General features: G+C 36.2%; 1 protein-coding gene and 1 long non-coding RNA gene across 2 annotated transcripts in view; both read left to right on the top strand.

Moving 5' to 3' along the window:
• Positions 1 to 17,276, top strand: part of LOC126723242 (uncharacterized) — an 83,930-nt gene that overhangs the window by 25,630 nt on the left and 41,024 nt on the right. The gene's annotated exons all lie outside the window — the stretch shown is intronic.
• Positions 1,996 to 4,420, top strand: LOC126723244 (uncharacterized). The gene is made up of 3 exons (XR_007654198.1): positions 1,996 to 2,228; positions 3,108 to 3,174; positions 4,096 to 4,420. It is a non-coding gene; the product is annotated as an uncharacterized LOC126723244 (long non-coding RNA).

Here is a 17,276-nt window from a genome sequence, read left to right as displayed (position 1 = left end):
CATAGCCAATCGTAGCCAATTAATATGACACTACATTTTTGGAATACCTACTTACTCGACTATTCGATCAAACATCATGGTCAAAGAATTTTTGGTTTAAAGCGAGGCCCAATTGGAACTGAATACCACATCTATTGTATCTTAGATGTTGATGGCTTGAGCTCACTGTTATATCTATTTAATTGTGCTTGGTCCTTTACAAAACATTAAACATCAGGGTGTTTATTATCGTTGGTCATTTTCAAGGATGCCAGTCAAAACGCTCTTCCCATAATTCGTGACTGTTGGTTAGAAGAGATTGCACATGGTAAAACCATGTTCAACCCTGAAACTAAGCTCTCAAACAAACACGTCCCATAAACATTTACAGGTTGAAAGCACCACTTTGCTCTCAGAACTTTGATGTTGGTGGCTTGAGCTCACTGTTATATCTGTTTAATTGTGTTTGGTCATTCACAAAAACATTAAACATCAGGGTGTTTATTATCGTTGGTCATTTTCAAGGATGGCAGTCAAAACGCTCTTCCCATAATCCGTGACTGTTGGTTAGAAGAGATTGCACATGGTAAAACCATCTTGAACCCTGGAACTGTGCTCTCAAACAATCGCGTCCCATAAACATTTACAGGTTGAAAGCACCACTTTGCTCTCAGAACTTTGATGTTGGTGGCTTGAGCTCACTGTTATATCTATTTAATTGTGTTTGGTCCTTCACAAAAACATTAAACTTTACGGTGTTTATTATCTTCAGCTCACTGTTATCTAATATATTATGTAAAGGGCTTCCCCTGTTTGGATTCCTTATATTTGATTAAAAAAAAAAAAACCGTTAGACCTAATGCGGGAGTGAATGAGGTCGTGCCAAGTGTCGCTTTTATCTTTTTCGACCAGTCTACACTGCAAGGTTTCATCAATAAATTTTGTAATGAAAATATGATGCATGAGGTACAGTCCAGGCAGGGACCAAATTCAGAATAATATAATTACTGATTTAAGAAAAAATATCCAATTAGTGGAAAATGCATGTAAGCTCAGCAAAACCTCCAACAAAAATAGTTGCCTGAAGTCAAGATATAGCTTAACCCATTGTTCCAAGGAAAATCTCCTAGGTGGTTCATTGTTAATATCAAAACCTGTAAACCAATTGTGTTTTCACAAACCTTCAATTTGTATTAATAATTACTATAATCTAATAACATGTGAGCGTCGTACAGAATTATGAAATAAATCTTATTTACACACAGACTTGAATCTACTTGATATTATATAGAATCACATAATAACATAAAAAATTCTTACACCATTAGATCCATTTCAATAATACTAATGATAGTAATGATGGGCATGAAACTAACCATCATATTAATATATCAAATTACTTTCAACGGATACCATGTTCTTCAAACTGCCACTAAAATAACAAAATATAGAACTGGCTGAAAGCCATAGAACTGTCATACAATTCTCCAAATATGCTACAGCAACTACGAATTGTAAATCTTCCCCCCCCCCCCCTGGGTGCAATGGCCAATGGCAATCATCAAGAGTCAGATGGTGGAGAAGGTGGAACAGGACAACTATAGTGAGCTAAGTCCGCTCGCATAGCTGTAACCTCGGCAAGAAGACCATGTAGAAGCTGCCTATGGGCTGCCTGAGTCTTCATAATTGTAACACCCCAATCTAATTGCCTAATTAATTTATGTGTTTATATGCATGTCATTATCTTAATTACTTTTAAGTGCATGAAGCTTTGATATTGTGATATTATAGAACATATATGCCCTTTTAATGTGATGGATATAACTTTATAAAGGTAAGGATATATATATATATATATATATATGTGTGTGTGTGTGTGTGTGTGTGTAAAGTGATATTATTCTTTGTAGATGAGTGTGAATGCAAAGAAAAAATAAGTGTGAATGCAAAGAAAAAAAAAGTTGAAAAGTGGTGTGATTTTTCTTTCCCTAGCCATACACGTATTCACCCCAAATTTTCCACATCTCTTATCTCTTTTTCTGCCCCAAAAGTCTTCTCCTTGCCTTATTTTCTTGGCTGCATCAGATCAAAATTCCAGCCCCTCTTTCCCTACTCTTTTCCTTGTTCTTTGTTTCTTTCTTCTCCCCTTATTACATGGCAGCCCTCCCTCTCTCACCAAAGCAAAATATCCCACTCTAAAGAAGAAATTAAAGGGTTAACACTAAAATTTCAGCTTCAAATTGTTGGGGGTAAGTAATCAAAACTTCATTTGTTTATTTTTACTTCTTTATCCTCTATCCTGATTTTTGAGGCTGAACTATGACTCTGTTTTAGTGATTGAAAGTTTGATGATATTTTGATCAATTGAATGCTTATTAACATATTTTAATATGTATACTATAGGTATAAAAATACCCAAATGAAATTAAGGCCTATTGCTATTTTTATGATGATTTTGTAAGAATATGTACTGAAGCTGTCTCTGTGACAGATTTGATGTTTGCAACAAGAAAAATATGTATTAAATCATATTCTGTGAATTAGGATGCTAGGAGTAGTTTTTATGAATTCTAAGACACACATGGTTGTTATAGAAGTGGTCTCACAGAATTTGGATGAACATAAAAATAATGGTTTAATTTTTAATTTGCAAGAAATTCTGTCAAGACAGATTTGAGTATTCTGTCTTGTGTGATTTTTAATAAATCATGGGTTTATTATTTGACTCCAAAATTTATACTTTATATACTGGACATACAGGGGAGTAGTTCTGTAAAATATCATGACAATTGGATGTGTGTGGACAGCCCGTTTGTATTTTACAAATGGAGCATACGTGGCTATAATGAGCAGTGAACAACCTATGCTACACTTGACTTTGTGGATTTAATTCTCAAGTTAGGTTGTATGTTTTGAGCTATAATTTAATGAAGCATATATAAATTTTATGAATTGGTTTCTCTATGTTTTGGGTGCATAATGTGTTTGATGATTGTATCATATGCTTTGGGAAACTTTATGTGATGGGAATTAAGATTTCCTTGAGTTTGAGAGTTAGGTTGTGATTGAGGTATAAGTTTATATATTACGAAGAGTTTGTCCGTAATAAGTTTTGGTTTTTTGTTTAGGTGGCGAGAACGAGAACACGGACACTTGAACTCCTCGTATACAATCTCTCGCGCCTTTTGTTTTCAGGTAAGGGACTTGTGACATATGCTTTTGATAAGTATAAAGATTATTTTGAAAAGTATTATGCATTAAAACTTTTGATTAGAGATATTACATATAAGCATGATTTAAGTAAAATATGTGTTCGTGAGTTGTTCAATCTTATAAACATAATAATTTTAGCATATTAATGCTATTATTTGTATCACGAATATAATATTTAAGAATAAAGTGGATATGCTACTGTTGTGAAACATTTACGTAAAAGCAAAGTTATCAGAAAAATGTAGTTTTCGGTTACTCTATTGTTAGGATCTGAACTCAGCTAGTAGGGGTTATAGTACTAGCATTTCCATGGAGGTTCTGATTGGCCATTAAAAGTGGGACTGGCTCTGCTGTACTCGCCCTTATTGGTAACAGCCAACTTGTGGAGGATGTCAACTTACCCCTATGGTTGAAAGTATGTATTATGATATGATTCTAGAATTACCTGACATTGTGGGGAATGTTGGATGCCTGGCACTCTGTGCTGGAAGCCTCCCAAAGTAGTGACAGACTTACAATTGGATTAACTAATATGTATTATAAATGACGTATAACGCTAATTGGAAATTATAAGAAAAGTATGATGATAAGAAAGGTATATTGAATGTGTTATAAATCTGATGAGAAGTTATGATAAAGTATTTGATAATCTGTTCAAAGATAAGATTACTGAACTTATATTTAAGTTCCTTATTATGTCATTTTATTTATTATATAAAAGGAAAATGAAGTATTCTCATCTAAGGCTCTTAAGTTATTTTTAAGAACAATATGAACATTATGAAGGCTATTTTATCAAATCTAGCATATCCATAAATTATTTGAATTACATGCATTCTTATTAAAGGCCCATGGAGCTTTAAAACCTTATTGGGCTTCGCAGCTCACCCTATTATATTTCAGTGCACAGGTTCTTCCTGAAAGCAGCGAGAGTATTAGAGGTAGCAAGAATTTTGTGTTTTCTCGTTTGTTAGAATGTAGAGTTTTGTTGTATCGCAGTTAGCTCTTTTGTTGTATAGGAGGAATCAAGATGTACTTGATCCTTTGAGCACGGATGTAATTCAGTACCTTAGTTTGTTTTGAACCCCAGTTGTATGTCTTTGGGGTTAGGTTTGTAATAAGAGTTTTGCTAAACGTTTAGCTATGTAATATTTACGTGAATACCTTAAGTTTCAGCCAGGTGGTAATTTTCCAAGTTCAAAGGAAATCAGATTTCAAGGTTTCCATCTTTGTGTGTATTATGGCTTTTATGCAAGAAAATAAGCAGGAATTCAAGAAACAATTCTTGATAAGTACCTTCAGTTTAGGTTGGTTCGTGTTAGTATTGAGGTAAACTTGATATTAACATGCCAGTCATGCTCTAAACTCTGAAGTACAGGTTTGGGTAGTAACAATAATGATCTCCATCATAGCATGAAGAGAAGGAGGAAGAGGGCCTGTATGCGCTGCATCAGCAGTGTTAACATCTACCTCATCATCACCATCCTCGATGACAACAGATGTGGGATCCCCATGCATGTCCTCATCTAGAACATCTCCAATAGTAGACCGTACTCGTGGTCTCTTGGATGGACCAACACTGAGGTCGACAACCTTCTTTTGGGCAGTTTGCTGTTTCAGAAATTTGGCTCCTATGGGGGCTTGGATGTGAACCAACTCTTGGGAAGGAAAGTTCTTTAATCCTAAATATTTGAGGACCCTATGGATGAGAACTGGAAAAAACAAAGCATGCCTCTTATACTTGCTCCTACACACCTCCACAATGGTTTCGATGAAAATGGAAGGAAAACAAATGGAACAATTGGTAACAAGGGCGTAAAGAAAGAAACACCTATCTACAGGGATTGTATGGATATGAGAGATAGGGAAAATGTTGTGACAAGCTATCCTAAAGAAGATATAATTAAGCTCAGTCAACTCACTTGAGCTAATACTTCAATCAGAACCCTGAGTGACTGATTGTCCACAAAGGACATCCATAACATCATCAATATGAGGAGACATAGAGTTTGGATAAGTAGGTGTACAAATTATAGGTACATCAAGAGCTTTAGATACGTGCTCCCTAGTTATTGTAAACGGTACACCATGTATGGACGATGCCACCTTGTGACCACCCAGATCCTCATGCACCAATAGATTCGAATAGAATTCTCTAATCAAGTCAGCTGGAGGGGGTTGTATGTTTGTACACAGGGACATCCAATGCCTAGACTGTAGATTCTCACGAATAAAAGGATGCAGTTCATGTAGATTGATTTGCCTTTCTCCCTAAATACACCTACGCTTAATCATGGTTTCAAAGGTTTGCTCATTTTCGGGCGTGAGGAACCTTAATTGATCAAACACCACTTCAGGTTCGAATGCAGCTTTGCATTTTCCCCTCCTAGTCCTCTTCGGAGCCATAACTAATCGATGGTCAGTAGTGGAAACACGATCAACTCACACAAAAACATAACCAAAATGAAGTTTGAAGCAGAGAACAAAAATTGGAGACTAACCAGCTACCATGTGTAGAAAATCATCCATACAATATACTATTTAGAGTAGTTTACAACAACACAATGAAAAAAAAAAAAAAAAAAATTCTTATTCATGGATTGTTTAGTTGGTGAAATAATTGTAATGCATTTTAGTCCGAGTCAATGATTTGAAGTTAGAGACCTAGAGTATATAAACTTTAGTTGAACTCAAAGAGCCAACATGCAATTTGTTAACATATTGTGGTACTCAGTCAAAATGATCAATAATGTCACGCACCGATAGCAAGTATTCTAACAGTAATAATATTATACAGGAAACATACAAGTGGATGTAGGACCTGACACATTTTCGAAATTCCTAGCTACATGTAGTAAGTTTCACCAGCTTCTACAAAAAACATTAAATAAATTGCACAATGTACAATTTAGACATACAAACAGCATAAGGACTACCACACACATATGGAGCCACTGGCAAGTTCATTTTGTGGAAGGAAGACAACCTATGAGATAGGCAACCTTACTAACAACAATGCATTTGACTAGCCAAACACCCAATTTCACCACAATCTACATAGACAATGAAGTTTGAAGTATAAAAAAAAAAAATTTGAGAATAACGCACCACCAATGTGTAATTTTAAAGACAACAACCGTTAAAAGAGTCTCACTATGTAAAATCTTTGAAGAATTTGTGTGGGAAATTGTCGATTCTAGCCGGATGCAACGAGAGCAATCGAAGATGTAATTTCGGACAGCTGCAAGTTCTGCAGAACTGGGGGAGAGTTTATAATGCTGAGTCACATTTCGTTATGTTCATATAACTCGATTATTCATGAATCGAGTTATATGCAATGTAAATAACAGAAATCCAATTTTTGAGCAGAAGGGCTTGCACATAACTCGATACTTCAGAAAACGAGTTATGTTCAACTTACTCGATTATATATAAATCGAGGTGTGCTGACTGGGCTTCCACATAAACCGATTGTACTAAAATCGAGTTATGTGCAGTGCATATCACAAGAATCCAATTTATGTCTAGAACGGCTTGCACATAACTCAATCCTAAAGAAAACGAGTTATGACAGGCTTACTCGATTATATATAACTCAAGTTATGTTGATTGGGCTTCCCCACCCAGCCCAGATATTTGGACTACTCCAGATGCAGTCCAAGAGGAATCCAAGTGTCCAGGAAGGTCTTCCACATAACCCAAGTCTACTGAAATCGAGTTATGTGCAGTGGAAATCACAAGAATCCAATTTATGCCGGCTTGCACATAACTCGATACTAGAGAAAACGAGTTAAGTTCAAATTAATCGATTATATATAACTCGAGTTATGTTGACTTGGCTTCCCCACCCAGCCTAGATATTTGGACTACTCCAGATGTAGTCCAAGAGGAATCCAAGTGTACAGGAAGGTCTTACACATAACCCAATTCTGCTGAAATTGAGTTATGTGCAGTGGAAAATCACAAGAATGCAATTTATGTCTAGAACGGCTTGCACATAACTCAATACTAGAGAAAACGAATTATGTTAAGTGTTACTCGATTTTATAGAACTCGAGTTATGTTGACTGGGCTTCCCCACCCAGCCCAGATATTTGGACTGGTCTAGATGCAGTCCAAGAGGAATCCAAGTGTCCAGATTGGTCTTCCATGTAACTCAGTAAATTAAAAATCGAGTTATGTTCAGTATACATTGCACATAACTCGGTTATTTGAAAATTGAGTTATTTGTATTGTAACTCGATAATATTTAAGTCGAGTTATGTTCAATTTAACTGAAGTCACAGTTTAAGAACAAAATAACAAATATTGACAACAATGTGCAACTAGTATAGATGATACTACTTTAAAAAGGAAGCATGACTTATACATATTACACAGCAAGTCTATGAAGCTTTTAAATAAAGGATGCCAGGCTATACATAGATGTATTATGTACTTGCCACTATTTTTAATTTTTCTTTTGGCGGCCTTGAAGAGCATCTATTATCTATATCAGACTCAGTGGCATAGCCAGAAAATTTTACTTGGGGGGACCGAATTGTAGTATTGATATATTAACTATAGTTCATATTGAATACAAAGTTATTAACTTTGATATATTGTTATATTCTTAAATATTAATGAACATACAAAAATTATATAGTTTATTATAGACAAATACCAAAAAAGAAAAAAAATCCAATAAAAGAACAGTTCACATCAAAATTATGCCCAACAATCTTTAATGGAATAAAGATAGCAATACAAAAATGTGAACAAAAAAATCTTAAATACCCTTATGCATATCAACACGCACATAGTGGCAGAGGAAAGAAACAAAAATAATACTAATGGTAAAATAACAATGATGATTGATAAAAGAGAGAAAAGAAAATGCACTTGCATATTCACTTCTTTAAAGAGTCAAGAAGATGATGTTGCACCAGGAAAAAAAATGGATTAATACTTTTGGTTGAGACAGGAGTTTTTGTGTTAAGAAGAAAGAAAATGGGGCAATGGGCTAGCACTAGCAGCTACAACAAAGCTCCATAGGTACCTAAAGATGAAAAAAAATTGAAATTATGCTTGGAAATGGGTTGTCAATGATGCTAGAGAGTAAGTTATTATCATACACTTCAAAAGCAAAATCTTATATAAGTTACTATTTATTTTCCTTAGTTTAACATTTATTTTCAGACCTACTCTTAGGTGTGTTACTACTCTTCTTTATCATATATTTTTATTTAATTGATATTACATATGATTATAATAAATTATTATTAATTTGATAAATATTATGATTAGTTATTTATTTATATGCATTCTATCGTTGTTTTCTGACCAATCTTTAAACTATTAATGATATTTTTTTGACTATTTTACAATATAGTTGTATTGTATACTATTTAGAATACTATGTTAGATTATTGTATGTAATATGACAATTGTATATACAAAAAAATAAATAAATAAAAAAAATAAAAATTTAAAAAAAATTATCATTTTATTTTTTACTCCCCACAACAAAATCCTAGCTCAAGACACTTTTGACCCCCCTAAAATAAAATCCTGGAGTCGCCATTGAACCTAATATAATTGAATGAAATGCAAAAAGGCCAAAATCCAAACAAAGTTGGAGAAAAAAATACAGCATCATTTTCATTTTAGAATACATATGAAAGTTCATCATAGTAATTAAAAATTTTCCAAGACTCAAACTCTAAACATCACAAAAGTACCCAATCAGTAAAGTTGCAAACTGGGATGAACAAAAGAGGGATGAACAGTAAAGTTGCAAAATAAACACACTCTAAACATCACATAATACATTATTTAGAATGCATCCACCATAACCACTTAATCGAGGCATCTGAAAATGTGGACGTTTAACACAACACTGTCCCTCATAATCAACTCAAATACGCAAACATCTCCTACTCGCAAACTATTTTCCCTCGCAAATGCAGACCAACCAGCTGATACGACACATGATGAACCCACACTTCATTCATAAACGTATAACTTCACAGGCCATAATCGGTCCACAACCTAGAGCTTGACAGTGAGTATACTTGCTTTGGTGTAGTCCTTGGTAAAGCCTTCTCTCGGTAAGTAGTTGATAATGCCCCAGGGTAAACTCTGTACAAGAAATAATAACAAATATTTAAAAAATAGTTGAACCTAAGATGATACTGTTTGATATCCAAATGATACAGTTAAATATATATACATCTTTTCCCCGAAAAACACAAATAAGCAAATCATTACCAACAAAATGTCCAGCAACAAGTATCTAGTGTGACAATCTTTCTAATTGATCTATGAAAAATCAAAGTTAATGGGAGTTGGATTTCTAAAACCCAAAAATATGTGAAGCTGAAAGCTTACCAGATGATCCTTGCCATTAACGTAGGATGGACGAATAATAACAGTGAAAAGGGGATTTTCTAATTTAAAAGCATTGGCTCGAACAAGATTTTCAGCTACAACACCATCTTTCTTAGGATGGGCTGATCCTGAAATGACATGAAAATATGAAGTCATGCACATAAAATCAATAGTAAACATGCTAAAAAATCAACCAGCTCCTTACAAAAGTGTAACATTCAAACCTGAACCCTTTCCCCTATAAAAGTGTTTGATGATTTCAACAGAGCTGTCATCACTCTCATCATCTTCCATCCTATGAACTTGGAGTTCATCATCTAAAGTATAGTCTATTTTTGTTGCAGTGGCATCAAATATGAGTACATCATAGTGTGAATTTCCTTCATATTTGAAAACTAGCAAGTGCCCCACGGTTAGACCATGACAACTTGCAAATTCGGACCAACCATTTTGAAACCAAACCCCCCCATCATATTTTGTCAACTTGACTTTCCATTTTGTACCATTTGGAATCGTAAGAAAAGCCATTTCTGACAGATCCACTCCATATTTGCTAATGAACTTATCTGGAATCCGCTATAAAAAGAATCTCCATAACATAAATGCAGGCTTTGGAAATAAACACATGCAATCAATCAAGCTCTATGGAGTTGTGCAGCTACCATTGCAAAAAAAATGGATTTAGTGATTCTTAGGTGATAATACTTTAATAATTGTTCAAGGAAGATACTTGTTGGATGAACAAAAGTTCAAAAAAGCAGACAAAAACCGTATAGACAGTGGTAGAAAATAAAACTTAAACACATGGTAGAATACTCCTTAGTTATAGCCCCCCACCCCCACACAAAAAGAAAGAAAATGGACTGATCCACAGATTTTTATGAACACATCCACGGATTTTTATCAATGGTCACTGCATTAAGTAAAATGAGGAAGAGGAAAGAGGGAGGAGGAAGAAAGGAAGGAACAAGAACAAATTTATGATCAAGTAGAAATAAAACAAAACAAAATAACAGCCCATGCAACATTGAAGTTATATTTAATAGCTATAACCTTAATCTGTCTTATTAAGGGCTTGATATTTGACAGTAACAAATCTTATGAATTTTTATGCTTCTTATACAACCTAATATTATAACCAAAATAACCATCAAATATATTCAACATCCAATATTTCTCTGTTGTTGTTGAAATGTAAAAATTTTTGGGGAAATGTTGTATTTTGAGTGCTTGTGTAATGTGTTTGTGATTTGGTTTTGGGGTGTTGGGGAAATATTGAAGATGACCCACTTTTGTTTATGGGTAGGATTTGGATTTAGACATAAAATTTTTGCCACTTAGCCACTTTATAAGTTTGTGAACTCTAAAAAAAATGATAAAAAGAGTGAAAGATATTGATAGAGGAAATGTTGTTATCATCACTGTGTTTATGTGTTTTTAATGTTTCTGACATGCCTGATGTTCAATATGTGGTTTTGGTGTCTTACAGTCTGAGGAAAACCTTGGAGACAAGTTTTTTTAGTGTCCTTGAAAGGTAGGAAGTGAAATTAGAGACCAAAAAAAAAAAAAAAGATTTGTGTATCCTAGTTTGAGCCTAGGACACAGTTTCACAGTTTAAATTGAGTTATAGATCTCTGCTGGCCCTATAAGCCCTATCACATTTTCAAAAAAATGCTATCTGCTCTTGCTTTTTATATTTGTTTTTTTTTCCTCAGTTTCTACCATGCGCTTATCCCTGTTTCATTTTTCATTCATATCAAGAAATTTGATGTAAAAGCACTTTGTTATGTGACTATGTTTTCTTCTTAAAATGTAACTTACGTATTGCAAAATGAAAGTTTTTATGACTACATGTAACAAATGTAAATTTTTTCAAGAATCACAAATAAAAAAGATCAAGTGGATGACGTGTATTAGCATATGATTTTCAGAGAGGAAAAAGATCATGAATTTAAGCATACTTACAAGCTTTCCTTCTTGAACAGCATTAGGCAGAATAATCTTGAAAAAGTGTGGGGACTGATCAGCAGGACCATCCTCGTTGTCTCTCTGCCATTAAGAAGCCATTGTTCTGGTTCTCCAAAGTCCCGTGCTTTTCGTTGAGAAGTTGAACAGTTGATGCTTCGTACGTTGAGTACTAAATAATGGCCAGAACGGCATCTGGTCATACACATAACCCGATTATTAAAGAATCGAGTTATGTGCATTGTAACTCAAAGGAGTCCATGCTATGCGCATTGTAACTCAGAGGAATCCATGTTGTGTTTGATGGTTTGGACGTAACTCGATACCACTGAAATCGAGTTACGAGTAGAGTTACTCGATAATCTGTAGATCGAGTTATTTGCACTATTGTTACCCAGCCCAAATATTTGGACTGATCCAGATGCAGTCCAAAAGGAATCCAACCGTCCACATAACTCGATTTTTTGTAATTCGAGTTATGTTCAGTGTAAATCAACGAAACCCAATGTATAAACTGCTTGCGCATAACTCGATATTCAATAAAACGAGTTATCAACTATGTACTCGATTATATGTAAGTCAAGTATTGTTCTCTGGGTTTCACAACCTAGCCCAGATATTTGGACTGGTCCAGATGCAGTCTAAGAGGAATCTAAGTGTCCAGAATGGTCTCCAACGTAACTCGGTACTACTGAAATCGAGTTACATTGACTGGGCTTCCCCACCCAGCCCAGATATTTGGATTGGTCCAGATGCAGTCCAAGATGAATCTAAGTGTCTAGAATGGTCTTTAACGTAACTTTGTACTATCGAAATCGAGTTATGTTGACTTGGCCTCCCCACCCAGCCCAGATATTTGGACTGGTCCAAATGCAATCCAAGAGCAATCTAAGTGTCCAGAATGGTCTTCAACGTAACTCGGTACTACTGACATCGAGTTATGTTGACTGGGCTTCCCCACCCAACCCAGATATTTGGACTGGTCCAGATGCAGTCCAAGAGGAATCTAAGTGTCCAAAATGGTCTTCAACGTAACTCGGTAAATGAATGATCGAGTTATGTTTAGTATAAACTGCCTACATGAAGTTTTCCTTACGTCTTGCATTGTTCACACCCCATACAGTATTGGCTTGCTTATTCATCGTAAAAGTGGACCTATTCACAACCATACTATAAACAACAACTCATCCATCTACTTCCAACCACATCCATCAATAAATCATTCCCCCATTTCCATTACGTGAATAAAAAAATCATCCATACAAGCTTATTTGTAAGTAAAGAGCCTTTATACATTTAAATCAGTTGATGTATAAAAATTAAAAAGGTTTAATTTTTGCATTTTAAACATTCTTCACAATTGTAACTTGAAACTTGGACAGCATCCGCCAACAATGGTTTTAGGCAATCATGGAGTCTGCGCATTTGAGTTACACCTTTTTTTTGTTCTCTTCAGAAGTTGCCTCCTTTCTAAGGAGTAACCAACACAAAAATTAGTATGCAACCCACATTAATTAATAAATTGAATTGACAAATACAGAAGAACCTTCAAGCTTGCCTGCTTAAATGATGAGCATCTACAGTTACACCTTGGCGACAATTACAAATCTAAAGCAAAACATATACAGTTAGGGAAATAGAGACCCCATGAATACTAGAATATGTACACCATAAACAATAAGATTGAAAGAACACCAAAACTGGGACAGAAGACTTGGAATGGTAATAGCTAGGAGTTAAGACTAACTGCAACTACTTGAAGAAGTAATCACAAGATTGCCCAAAGTGTAGCTAAATTTGATACAATGGTATTACTATCATGGTTCCAATCTAAAAATTACTCCAGGAATCTTAATTATAACTCATATAATGTAATATCTAAACATGCAAAGAAGAATAACTTATGATACCCCCTTGTTACTATGACTTGTAATTGTTACCTGCTACGTAGCACCATGGCTTGTTCATGCCACATTTCAAGTCGGACATGTACGACGGTTATGACCCTCTTGGCGACACAACCCACACTTCAACTTTGGTCCATTCTCAATCCACAATGAGGTTGGCAACTCCCTATCCTCGTCATCCATCTCATTGTAGATTCTCGTGGACTTCGGCCGACCTTTCTCACGGATCAACCGCGGGTTTGGCATCACAGTTCTCCTTTCTACTGGCTCTAGCCATTCTAACCTATCTTTTAATGGTTGGAATATCGGCTCATAGCTGTGATACCATTCTTTCACATGGTAGAAACGATCCATATACTCAGTGGCATCATGGTTGTGTTTGGCACAAACTGCTATCAAGTGGGAACAGGGGATCTTGTTTGCTTCCCATTAGCCGCACGTGCATGTCATGTCCATGAGGGAAACCCTATGGGTGTGATCTCCCCCGCAAGTGTTCAACAGTGAAGATTGTGTCTTCACTGTATATAACTGTTGTTGCGCACTCATCCTTCTAACCATATGGAGCTTCGCCTTCTCTTGATTTGCCTCGAACTTGTCATAGGCATATTTGCACCACACTTGCCCCTCTTCCAATTGCTCTAGGGTTTTGTTTCGATGTTCGTCAAAGTATGAGTTCACCTTGTAAAATGTGAACTTCACCATTGTAGTTATGGGCAAGCTACGTGCGCCCTTAAGTAGCCCATTGAAGCACTCTGACAAGTTGGTTGTCATTGCCCCATATCGGTGCCCATGGTCATGTACAAGTGTCCACTTTTCTTGATTTACCTCCTTAAGATAGTCGTACGCATCTGGGTTGACATTCTTGATGCAATCCATGGTGTTTTCAAACTTCCTAACTTGATTCACAGTTGCTACCTTCCATACCAAGTTCTTCAACGGCACACTATTGAAGTTAGTGTTAACATTGCTTACTAAATGGCGGAGGCAATACTAGTGATGGGTTAAGGGCGGTTGCAAGTAGCCCCTAGTGGTGTCATCAAAGCATGATTGTATCCCACGATGCCTATCGGATATTATACACAAATTGGTCTGATTTGTAACATAGGTCAACAGGCATGCCAAGAACCATCCCCATGTCTCCCTGCTCTCGCTTTCGACAACAGCAAACGTGAATGGGTAAACGTCGTTGTTACCATCTGTTGCCATTGCTATCAACAGCTTTCCTTTGTACTTGCCATAGAGGTGCGTTGCATCTATTCTTATCACTGGCCTACAATGCCTGAACCCTCTAATACACGGACCAAAAGCCCAAAACGCGGAGTTGAATATACAAGTCCTTGGGACATGGGGGTCGCACTTTAACGTGGTCTCAGTGTCCGAATCTGCATTGGACAATGCAGCTAGAAACCGTGGCAATTCCATGTACGACTTATCAAAATCCCTGTAAATACGCGCAACTGCCTTCTATTTGGCTTCCCAAACCTTGTACATAGTTACATCATGCCCGTGCCTTGCATGCAGCATACTACGTAAGTCCTTTACCTTTCGGGTTAAGTCCTCCTGTACATACTTCTCAAGTGCAATGGAGATGAACTTTGAATCCATCATCCGCCCATTAGTTGCTACCTGGAGGGATGAGTAACTGTGGGGACCCTTACATGTACTGATAACCCACATCCCATGCTTCTTGCTGCAACTGGCCCAAATTGACCACAGACATGCCTCATGTATGCACCGCACTACCAGCCTATTGGTGTCAGACTTGATGACCTTGTATTGCTTATTATGCTCCACAAAGTAGAGGGTCAACATATATTGAATAGAGGCTTTATTCTTGAATAGTATCCCCGTTGCCGGGTGGTCACCTTTATGCCAACTTGTAAGATGTCCTGTACCCAATGCAGGTGATGGGTCATTAATATTGTCCCATTTGTTTGATGTGAACCATTCTAGGATAGGAACTATTGTAGGGCAATCCTCCTCGTTGTTTTCGATCTGTGGTACATCTACAACCTCTACGTCATCCACCGGTCCATCAGTATCAATGAACTCTTCGTACACATCTTGGCTGGCATCAATATCTATTCCCCCATCCATATCAGCTTGGACATGTTCATATGTGTGACTAGACCCTCCCACATCATGTGTATGGGTGGTGCCCAACACTTCGGTGTTGTCCAAATCATCAACCGCACTGTATGGTTGATTATTGTAGGGCAAAGGTGTGGCATTGGCAAAGGAAGGATGCACGTTAAGGGGCGATGAGTGTGGCTCTTCCACCCCACTACCTTGCTGTGAACTTACACTAGCATGGAACCCAACAGCCTTAACAGTTACATACAAGTCGGACGCTATGAACTGGGGGTCCGCTTAATCACTGCCCACATCATGTCCACGTCAGCATCACAACCCAATGGATTTGAGTTGTAGACAACCTGAGTACTCACAAGTATCTCGAGGGCACAATACACGATGGATATCTTATGTGACTCCTTGTCCAACCGTAGAGCTTCCATTATCTTCCAGTGCATTTTTCTCAAGTGTGTTCCTCATTTCAACTCAATGAACTTCTGCTTCACTGACTCACCTCTATAGGACAGCCCATGCAACTCATGGAAATATTGTTCCCCATCATAGTAAACGTAGAAGCAATGACGGCCCATTCTAGACCTGGATAAGGACAATTAATTGTGGTTATCATGCAGAAGATAGGGGGTTATGTTAATGCAGCAGTAATTAATCTTTTACAGATGCACTATAATGATATCCTAAGTATTCTTAACAAACTTGATTTGTTTGTACACAAACATTGGCCTTTTAGGGGAGATGTGCCACAACGAAGAATCAGGGTCCTCCACATATCGCTTGGTGAGGATGCAATAGGGAGGAGGAAAATGCAAACATGGTCAGCAAAACTTGTTCACCTCGTAGGTTTTCTTTTTCAGAACCCACACACTAAAGCCTTTCAGAACTAAAAGAGCCATACAATTTAAACCTCTAATTGCTTGTTACATCATTATTGATATGTATGAATGAATGCATATGTTATCATAGGAATTCACCCTACAATGTTTTTTTATATATATGTTTATTTAGAATGATTATATACATTACTATATCTATACATATAGAGGAACAATATGTATACAATGTCACTATCACACACACACACACATATAGGATTTTGCTAATGTGTGTCCTAAGAGCACACAATAATTAATCGTTTTTGGGACAATTTTTATCGGGATTTTCAGTGTATTAACAGTTTTTTCAATTCCTAACAAAATGTTTCAAAAAATGGGTGCCCTAAGAACATACATTATATATAAACATACCTATATATGTGTGTATATATATATATACATGTGATCATATACAGGTAGGTAGCTTTGTTTATATTTACATATATTTGCATATACATACATACATATATATATATATATATATATGTGTGTGTGTGTGTGTGTGTGTGTGTGTGTGTGTGTATCTACATATATATATATATATATATATATATGTATATGTGTGTGTATATATATATATTTGTTCATGCCACATATACATCTTATGATATATGGGTAGGTAGGTTTGTCTATATATATATATATATCTATACATACATACATATATATACACACACACACACATAGTGTCAGAACAAGAGAGTGGTAGAAAGCAATCACATTTATACTAAAATGCCAATCCAATTGTAATTAGTTATGTAAGTCAAGATATACCTGTCAGGGAAGATGTGCCACAACAAAGAAGAAGGGGACCACAGCTATAGCACGCTTGGTGAGGATGCAATAGTGACAAGGAAATGCCAGAAGAGTCAACAAACTT

The sequence above is a fragment of the Quercus robur genome, chromosome 4 (genome assembly GCF_932294415.1).
Source record: "Quercus robur chromosome 4, dhQueRobu3.1, whole genome shotgun sequence".
Lineage (NCBI taxonomy): Eukaryota > Viridiplantae > Streptophyta > Magnoliopsida > Fagales > Fagaceae > Quercus > Quercus robur.
This window is presented reverse-complemented; position numbering and strand designations above follow the sequence as displayed.